Source organism: Mytilus californianus, unplaced genomic scaffold (assembly GCF_021869535.1).
Source record: "Mytilus californianus isolate M0D057914Y unplaced genomic scaffold, xbMytCali1.0.p SCAF_14, whole genome shotgun sequence".
NCBI lineage: Eukaryota > Metazoa > Mollusca > Bivalvia > Mytilida > Mytilidae > Mytilus > Mytilus californianus.
In genome coordinates this window covers 6924772-6934569 of record NW_026262626.1, presented here as the reverse complement: position 1 = coordinate 6934569, position 9798 = coordinate 6924772, and the positions used below count along the sequence as shown (strand labels likewise).

Sequence of the window (9798 nt, the reverse complement as noted above, 5' to 3'; positions counted from 1 at the left end):
AATAAATACAAAGATAAGGTTACTTTAACATTCAAGTAAATACTGTAAGATGGTCCATTATCCTAACCAAAACCTTAATCAATATTTTTGTCGTAGAAAAAAGAAGAACATTTGCATTGTCTCCATTCTTATTCTAACCACTTAGCTAATCATTATTCTTGGCAATGACCGTATCCACACTCTCGGTACTTTCCTTAACCTTTTTCCTTCATTCAAACCGTCTCTTAGACCTAACCCTACACCTAGGCAAAAGAAGAACGTATCCTGACTTTAAGATATCTTAAAACACAACCTTAACGTTTATACTGAAATTGAAATTGTTTGAAAAGGAAGTGAATCCTTTTCTGTTCTTGCAAATGGTGTCTAATCTATTATACTCTTTTATTTCATTTTGTCATTTTCTTCCCAATATCCTTGACCCCTTCTGAGAATATTTTCTCCTTCACATAATGTGCCCATTTAAAGTCTAGCTTCTTGTACATAACTAGTCTAATCTGGTTTCATTTATCAACTTTTTCCACTCCAATAGTCTTTTTGTTGACCTTTTCTTGCAATCATAATTCTTTCTTTCTTATTTAACACGCACAGTTGGTACCAAAATTGCCATCAAATGACATTTAAGTGTCGCACGGCGTTTCAATATGAGAATTAATGAGCTGTGCATCTTTTCTATTTCAGTATTTATCATTTTAGGGACATGCAACATCATATTACTTTCTGTAGCAGTAAAAATGCCGATAATGCTTAAAGTTTGTTAATTGCATTCGATTGTTTAAGAAATTTCTTCGTTGTGCTATCGACATATTCCGTTCTGCATGGTATTGATATAAATACTTAGATGTGGGGGCTTGGTACATATTTCGTCATGGAAATTTTCCCGGCTTTTTTTTTTCTTACCCCGCAGTATGTAAGACTTCATAAATTTTATTATTAATGCTGTTTTTGTCAGGTGGATAATTAGTATTTAAGCTGAGGGTAGAATTGTTCAAGATGCATTCAATGTATGCGAGTTCTTTAAAATGGTCAGATCCTTACGTATTTTTTTAAAAGTCTTTTGAGTAGATTGGTGTTTGCTTTCCTGCTCTCTTTTCAAGATTTTAACATCTTTTGTTAGATTTATAAGATCAATGTTGTATTTCTTCTTCAAATCAAAAGATTCATTTTGGTCTTCCTGTATGTTGTTTTAGTTTGCATAGCAGTTTCTCTGAGGAGATGGTTGTCCTTGTTCTCATTTTTTCCTTCTTCAAAGTCTCGATAACTTATTTCGGCTTTGTTTTTATCAACTTGAACTCGAAGTTTCTCCAAATTTGTCTCAGTAGCATATTTGTTAAAATTCTGCAAATTTCTTTTCCAAAATATGAAAGTTTCTTCTGCATTTTTTCTAACATGCCAACACAATTTGGATTTCTTTGTTACTTCTTTGTAAGTTCATGAAGCTTTTTTTTAAAAGTCGTTAGTGTTGTTTACTATCTAAATCGGAAACGCCCGTTCGAAGTTTTTTGTTATCGTTAATTAGTCTAGATATTGCACTTCTATTTCGTTCAAAATATCTGATATGAATTCATTAAACTTTCTTTTAAATTTCAAATGGCACCATAATACATTTCATGTACAAACTTGGACGGAATTGTTTGAAAACACAACTACGCCATCCACTTGTGCGGTTTAGATACATTGACGATATCTTTATAATTTTGCTCCTCATCCACGAGGCATTTAATGCCTTCATGTCGGCCCTTAACGATTTTCACCACTTGATCAGATTCAGATTTGAAATAAGCAAGACATCAATACTGTTCGTAGACACACGAGTTATGATAGACATACATGGGAAAAGACTACACAAAGACAAAAAGTAAAAATAGTGAAAATGACAGTGCTACTACATCAACAGCTGATGAAGAAGAAGGTGTTGAAACTATTAATGTTAAAATTGACAGCACTTTGATATTAAAATATGTAGATGTGTTTGATACTTTTGTAGTTTGTTAGGGGAATTTAAGTTTTTTGTATGAGAGAGTATATTCGGTGAAATTTAAGAACATTATGTTTAATATTAAACAATTCAAGGCAAGTTTAGCTTTATTTTATAGAAAAAAGGTTAAAAAAACTACAAGGTACAATCAAAAAGGGGAAGTCTATTAAAACTGACAAAATCAAACACATTGGCGGGGATCCAGAAATTTTCATAAAGGGATGGGGGGAGGGGGGGGGGGGGCAACTGACTGCCATAAGAGGGGGCCCGCTCCAGTCATACTTTAGTGGTTCCTAAATAATCAACCAAATTTTTCCAACAAAAGGGGGGGGGGGGGGCACCCTGGTCCCCTTAAATCCGCCTCTGAAACATTAGCTGACTAGAACAATCTTGATTGTATTGAATATTTTTCTGGTTTTCAAAAGTATAGACAAATAGCTCTTTCATATTAGAAACTTACACATCTATTCTATCCCATCGAACTAGAGATAAATGATACTACAGATACAGTTTAAGTCTGCCTCATATCTTGACTTACATCTAGAAATTGACAATGAGGGTTGGTTGAAAACAAAACTTTACCACAAAAGAGATGATTTCAGCTTCCCAATTGTGAACTTTCCATTTCTATGTAGCAACATTCCAGAAGCGCCTGCATACGGAGTATATATATCTCCCAATTGATACGATATTCACGGGCTTGTGTTTCCTATCATGATTTCCTTGAAAGAGGATTGCTGCTCACAAGGAAGCTATTAAACCAAGAGTTCCAAATGGTGAAGTTGAAATCATCCCTTCGTAAATTTTACGGACGCCATCACGAGTTGGTTGACCGTTATGGAATAACCGTTTCACAGATGATATCGGATATGTTCCTTATGTCGTAACTACAATACCCTTCCCTTTTCACGAATGTGACTTACCGAATTAGACTATTTACCGGATTTGTAATAACATAAGCAACATGACGGGTGCCACATGTGGAGCAGGATCTGCTTACCCTTCCGGAGCTCCTGAGATCACCCCCAGTTTTTGGTGGGGTTCGTGTTGCTTAGTCTTTAGTTTTCTATGTTGTGTCATCTGTACTATTACTTGTCTGTTTGTCTTTTTATTTTTGGCCATGGTGTTGTCAGTTTGTTTTCGTTCTATGAGTTTGACTGTCCCTCTGGTATCTTTCGTCCCTCTTTTACAGATGTAGGCTTAACCTATTTAGAGTATTGTTGTTTTATTATCTAAAGTTTGGGTTATGACATTTTCAAATAATTCACGAGACAGTCATAGTTTAGTTATGTAAGTAAAGCTAAAACAAAATAGGTATATCTGCATGTATTAACTGACTATCAAACTGGACTACAGCTCTTTTCATAATGCTAGCAAGATGTCAATCTTAATTACAATGCTTGAGCAAACATTGATACAAACAAATCAAGCAAGCCAAACAAACCTTTGCCTTGCTAGCATAATGAAAAGAGCTGTAACACTTTATAAAAAGCAACGATTTCTGTATTTAGTTAATGAGCAGCAGACACTGAATATTTTAGTTATCTAAAAAAAAAATAATCATGAAAACAGATGTTTATTTCGATTTTATTTATCGCACATTTCGGGGTCTTCTTCATTCTCCAATGTAATATCCGGAGAAGTGCGAATAGTGGTTACCATACATTGTCTGTGAATTTGATGCCAAATGTTGCATACAAACTGTGTCGCCTTCTTTAAGTTCCAATACAGGATTTGCAGTTTCAGTTGCACCATGGATTTTGGTACCATACAGACTCATTATCATGCTTCCATTTTTTACAACAGCCATGTTCAATTCGCCACCATTGTATGACATTATTGTGAACGAAAACTGATAGAGACCAGACTTCGGGGCTGTAAACTTTCCTGTGGTAGGCTCATAACCTCCACCGCGATTCAAAACTACATTATTGAACTTCACAATAGCACTGGGACCAATATACGTCACTTTGGTAGTACCAAGAGTTGCTGTGAATGCAGGTCTGTTCTTTCCACTGTCGCCACCTCTAACACAATACGTAAGCATTGCATTTAAAGCAATTTAAAAAATTAAAACTAAAACCGATAAAGAGGAGAGAGTTTTCGTCAAACCAAGTTCTACTTATAAACATATTAATGTTTTCGGTATCATTATATTTTTCACTTTCCTAATCTATACTTGACTCGGAAACTATTTTGGACATTTGTTGCTACAGATGCATACACATTGATTGATTGATGGTCAATGGTAAGTACTCGTATATTCTTCTGCCTAGTAGGATACTTTGAGTCACGAACCCTGCTTTAAATGAGTCACACCAGCGAAGAGGTCAATTTTAAACGTACAAGCTCGAAGGGAAGACGTGTCATAATAGACTGACAATATTAGTTCTGACTTTGAGCCACTCTATCATTGCTCATACTCATAAATGACTCGTGCTTGATGGTGAGACAAAACATTAAAAAAATATTTGGTTTTATAATTAAATATTGATTATAAAATATAATTTGCATACATATTATGTGATAGTATTATAGTTTGTGCCGATGCATTAAATCCATAACGTTAAGAATATGATTACCAGGCTTTGTGGATCCAGATTTTATAGCCACTAACATATCCAAAAGGTTGTCGGCAATCTTGTTCTCTAAATAAAAAAATAACCTGTCATCAATATTTTAATATTTATATGCATATGTATGGCAAATCTATATTATAAAATATTGATAATTGTTTTTATGAGCCACTTTTTACTTTTATATAATGATGTGTACTTCTTGATTTTTGAATGGGAAGATTTTTATTCGAAGGTTTGTTAAATAATTAACCGGGTTTTCCACAGGAAAATCCGGTTATTAATCTGATGAAGTACGAAGAGCGGGTGGCTGCCAACAGTTCCCATGCAATAACTTATGAACCGTTCAACCAATGACTTAAAAATTTTATAATGTTAATACTAATAACCCATGGAGGTCTAGTTTAATATTGATGATTTTCAAGGTTACCGTTCAAGAGTAATAGTCCTTGATATATTGAGAAATTGCACTATATGTCGTTTCCGTTCAATATGTTATGAACCATTCAACCAATGGTTTACACAATATTACCGTCTCCTCGGAGACGGTATTAAAAGTTGAACGAAGCACAGTATGCAGGCTGAATGCTTTCTTCCTACCTGATTGGAAGATATTACTGGACTCTATAATAGTTAGTTCGTTGATTGGTTGGGACACTTCGAAACCTAGTAAATGTCGTTTAATCCCACAGATTGTCGGATTTGAACTCTTTATTTTTGTCATTAGATTTTGCCTGGTTACCAATCATGCATATCGGTACACAGGTAACACATATCCATAAATAGCCGAAACTCCTGAAATTTTGTAAATGTACACGTGCTTATTTCACATTCAACCAGTCGCTCACTGTTACGTAAATATTATACATGAAAACATAGGAAAACACCGCGCATGTTTTTTTCTTAGGTTATGAATATTTATACTTAGTAAGATAATCCAAAGGCAACAACAAAATTGAAAAAAGGAGATATCCAAATAGTTATTTTCGGGAATCTTTATCACAGGAGGAGGCACTTCGATCGACTTTTTTATAGTAGGGATGAGAAGCTGAGACATCCAATACCCCCACCCTTTCATATATTCTAAATAAAAAAGAACATACCCTAGCTATCATATATTTTTTTTTTTACAATAGTATGCCTACATATAGCTATCACTGTTAGTTTATTATGTGATTATTTCAAGATCTTTTAGGGGTATTTGGGGGTTAAAATCGTAAAAAAGCCAGTTCGGATCGACCGTCCTTCACGACGTTCGGCTCTGAAATTAACATGCCGTCATCATTTCCGTCATTGCACATCTGCCCGGCAAAATTATATATTATTTCGTATCAGATACGGTAAATATTGACCTTACACTGAAACACTTTGTGAAACACATTCCCTTGACGCTCTCAGCAATTTAACAACAGTCTATATTACTAAATGAATAGATTGAAATTGGGTTTCAATTGACCCTTTCGGCAATTTAACAACAGATTTTTACACGCCAAGAGCTTTTCCTTCCGGGGAACCGCATCAATTCAACATGAAAAGGGTGGGGGTATTACTTCGGTTAAAAATGGGTACCGGAGTGCGGCTGGAATGTGACCCACCCCCATCATATATTAATGCATACAATTTTTAGCCCACTCATATATGGGGTGGTTCTGAGCACGGAAACACCAGAAAACAGTTGCTGACCCACCCCCATTCATATATTAATACATAAAATTTTTAGCCCACTCATATATGGGGGTGGTTCTGAGCACGGAAACACCAGAAAACATGTGCTGATCCAAAAAATATTGTTCTGCAGAACGGAGCATGTTGCGAAATATTTTTGGGTAAATTAGCAAACATTTACGTGTCGTCATCATTTCCGCTTTGTCTGCAAGTATTATGGTCTGATTAGCAAAAAGTATACCATAAAGGGTTGGGGGATTACTTCGTTAATATCGCCTTACACCAAAACTATATATCTTCAAATTATGAACCAAAGTATATTTCGCGGGTATTTTCTAGTAATTAATTAAGACAGCAACCACAAACAAACAAATTTACTTCAAAAGTTCAACCTACGGTCTTCTACAATGGACATGTCATTACAATATTTTTAGTTTTTAATCCTTCCAAGTCTAGCTATAATATATAGAATAGTTGTTACTACATGTAAAAAATATATCTTTACTTAAAACAATGAGCAGGTTCAGCAACAAACTTCTATTTGTTTTGAGGTTTATTGACTATTTATACTATACATGCTATATGAGAGAAAGAGAAATAAAAGAAAATTATAAATTCAAAAGACGAAAATATTGTTGGCATTTTAAGATTATACTTAATTGTATTTTTTCTACAAGAATTGTAAAACAAGTACAAACATACATGTACTATGATCATAAAACAAAAAGACATTAATATGTCAACACAAGAACGGTCTCCCACAAAGATTATGTTAAGCTTCGGATGGTAAGTACGATTAGGGCCTTATTAGCACCAAACATTAAATGGTATGGTAAATAAATGTGAAGATATGTACAAGTAAAACAATAACACACAATACAGTATTATATTGTATGCTTACTAACGGTTTTTGGTAAAATTTGTTGATTCTGTTATGTTGATGGCCTCATAGTGAAATCTAAAATAGCATTGCAGAACTTATCACCTTCTTTAAACCAATGATATTATTATATTTGAATAAGAATGGCGAAACTACTATGTTTTGAATTTCATGCGCTTAAAATAAGTCTTATATAACAAATTACCATTTTGAGTATTTTTTCTCAAAAAACGTATATTCAAGAAGTCCAATGAACCAAATAATCTCAAAAGAGAAAAATTTAATTGTAAGGATATTCATTATTCAAATATAGAAAAAGAGGCGCGGGACATTTCATATTATCAGTCCAACTACAATGAATCAGTAAGATCTTCAACGACAAAAAAAAACCACAAAAAAACCATACATATGTGAAGCTTTACATTTTAAGGTTCATTTTGAAAATATTTGAAAAACCGTTGGAAATATATTATTTGTGCTCTTATATATTTTAATTTTACTACGTTTCACTCTCTATACTTTTCGATGAATGAAAAACTTTCAGGTGGAAGCGGCCATACTTTTCTAACACAAAGAAATAAACAAACAACAAAAGAAAAAGTAAAAGAAAAACATATCTGTTTTGAAAACAAAATCGATAAAAAGGTACAAACGCAGATGATTACGACATTACCCCTCCCTTTCCAGTATTAATACATCCCCCTCCCCCCAAAAAAGAAATAGGTAAATCTAAAAAAAATTGTATTATCCTTTTATAATTTTTGTTATCCACTATAATTTATATACAAACTACAAAGCAAAAACATTTTCCACATTCATCAGCTATAAGACGGCTATCTTTTTAGAAAAGCTATAATTACTTGTAATATTTTGTTACTGATGACAAAATGGGGGTCAACACGATACTGATTATTTTCAACTGCACACAAACCGTTAACCTTTTTTTCTTAAACAATTGTTATGACACATTTATAGTTTACAATGCGGATACTGAAAATATGCATACTTAATTAAACACAGGAGATAACTGGGATATAGAAATTTGGTCACGTGGACTTCACCCGCCAGAAGGAAAGGCATGTGTTCAATGGGATTTCATTTATATATGCGGGTTATATAACTGGTCTAAGTAAACTCCGATGCCCCATGTTTGGAAAATGCCATACTCTCTGCACAGAGAATATCTCTAGCAATGTAACATATTGGGGTCTATATATGACCAATTGCCCCCTCTCCTAAATAAAAACCCATGAGACGCTTGGTTTAAATTGTAGTCAAAATATTTGATAATTCACCAAACTGCAATCAATCAATTCTTGTAATCCAGTGTATGCACCGCAGAATAAATTGAAATTGTCTACCTCTAAACTACAACCGAATAAAGTAAGATAAACTGCAAATAAGCAGAGACTGGATTCGAAAATCGACAATAAAGAATAAAAACTCGAAGAAAAAATCCCAAAGACCATCTCTACACCTTTAGACACACACATTTGCGTTCACAAATGTCAGGATTATGGTAGTTTTTTTTATACTCAACTTTACATCTTTTTATCTCGATTAGAGGAATAATAGCAGAAACCTAGAATACGTACACAAAATTCCTTTCAGAGAGCACTTCACCAAAAACTTATACAAAATTTTACAATGTCAGAGTGACGGCACTATGTTGATAGCAACCTAAAACTATCAAATCTCCTGATAATAGGAATCTGCGGCACTTTTCACAAAAACTCTTAGAGTAAAAATACTCGTAAACACATTTCAGTATAACTTACGATCAATTTTAAACGTAAGACTTTTGTGAAAAGAGTCGCTGCCTTTTAAAAGTATAATCCAAACCAATGCAGATCTTGTTTGGTTTAATTAGTATTTTTATTTATTCTAATTCATTTAAGATCATTTGTAACTATGGTGTTCTTTTTAATATAAATTTTATTTTTATTTGACTCATTAAGTGTTGGTATAGCCCTTTCTATGAGTTTAACGTGCTCTATAAATGATTTTATCGACTTGTTTGAAATACATCATATTGTGGCATAAATCGTCTGGATAATCTAAAAGAATGCAGTAATGTCGTTTATAAAGTTTCGATCAGGTATACTGTTATATATTTTAAATCTTACCAAGTTTCGAACAGGATCATCCTGCTTCAACCTCGGTATACAGCACAACTATGGAAACCAGGATGACTCTCCACAGAATTTTCATAGTAACTGTGTTGTTGAAACCAATTCAGTGTTTTCTGGTTCTTAGCAGCTTCAATAATATATATTGTTGTTAATTTAAAAGATTGCGTGATGCCAATGTGAATATTTGCCAAATATACTTGAAACATTAGGTGATATTCCAATACATGTAATATAATATTTTAATAGATATTTCACGCATAGAACTAAAGCTACAATTCAGCTTTGGCCTAGTGCCAAATCTAAATGTTCTCCTTGGTTACCTTGTTGTGAAAGGATAACAGGAATTACAAAAACAAATTAGACAGTACGACATACCTCGCAAACTACTAATACCCAACTCCTCCGGACAAAACAAAACGTAAATTCAAAGACAAGCAACAACTAAACAAAATGTTCTAGATAGCCTGACTTGGTACAGACAAATGTTCTAGGATTAAACCGGCCATGGTTTACTGAAACATGCATAGCAGGAGACACTAACCCTGCCTTTTGGAGTTCATGCGATGAGGA

General features: G+C 33.7%; 1 pseudogene; it reads right to left on the bottom strand.

Annotated features, from left to right (window-relative positions):
• Window positions 1–3535: 3535 nt before the first annotated feature.
• LOC127724842 (complement C1q tumor necrosis factor-related protein 3-like) lies at window positions 3536–9363 on the bottom strand (annotated as a pseudogene).
• Between the last annotated feature and the right edge of the window lie 435 nt (window positions 9364–9798).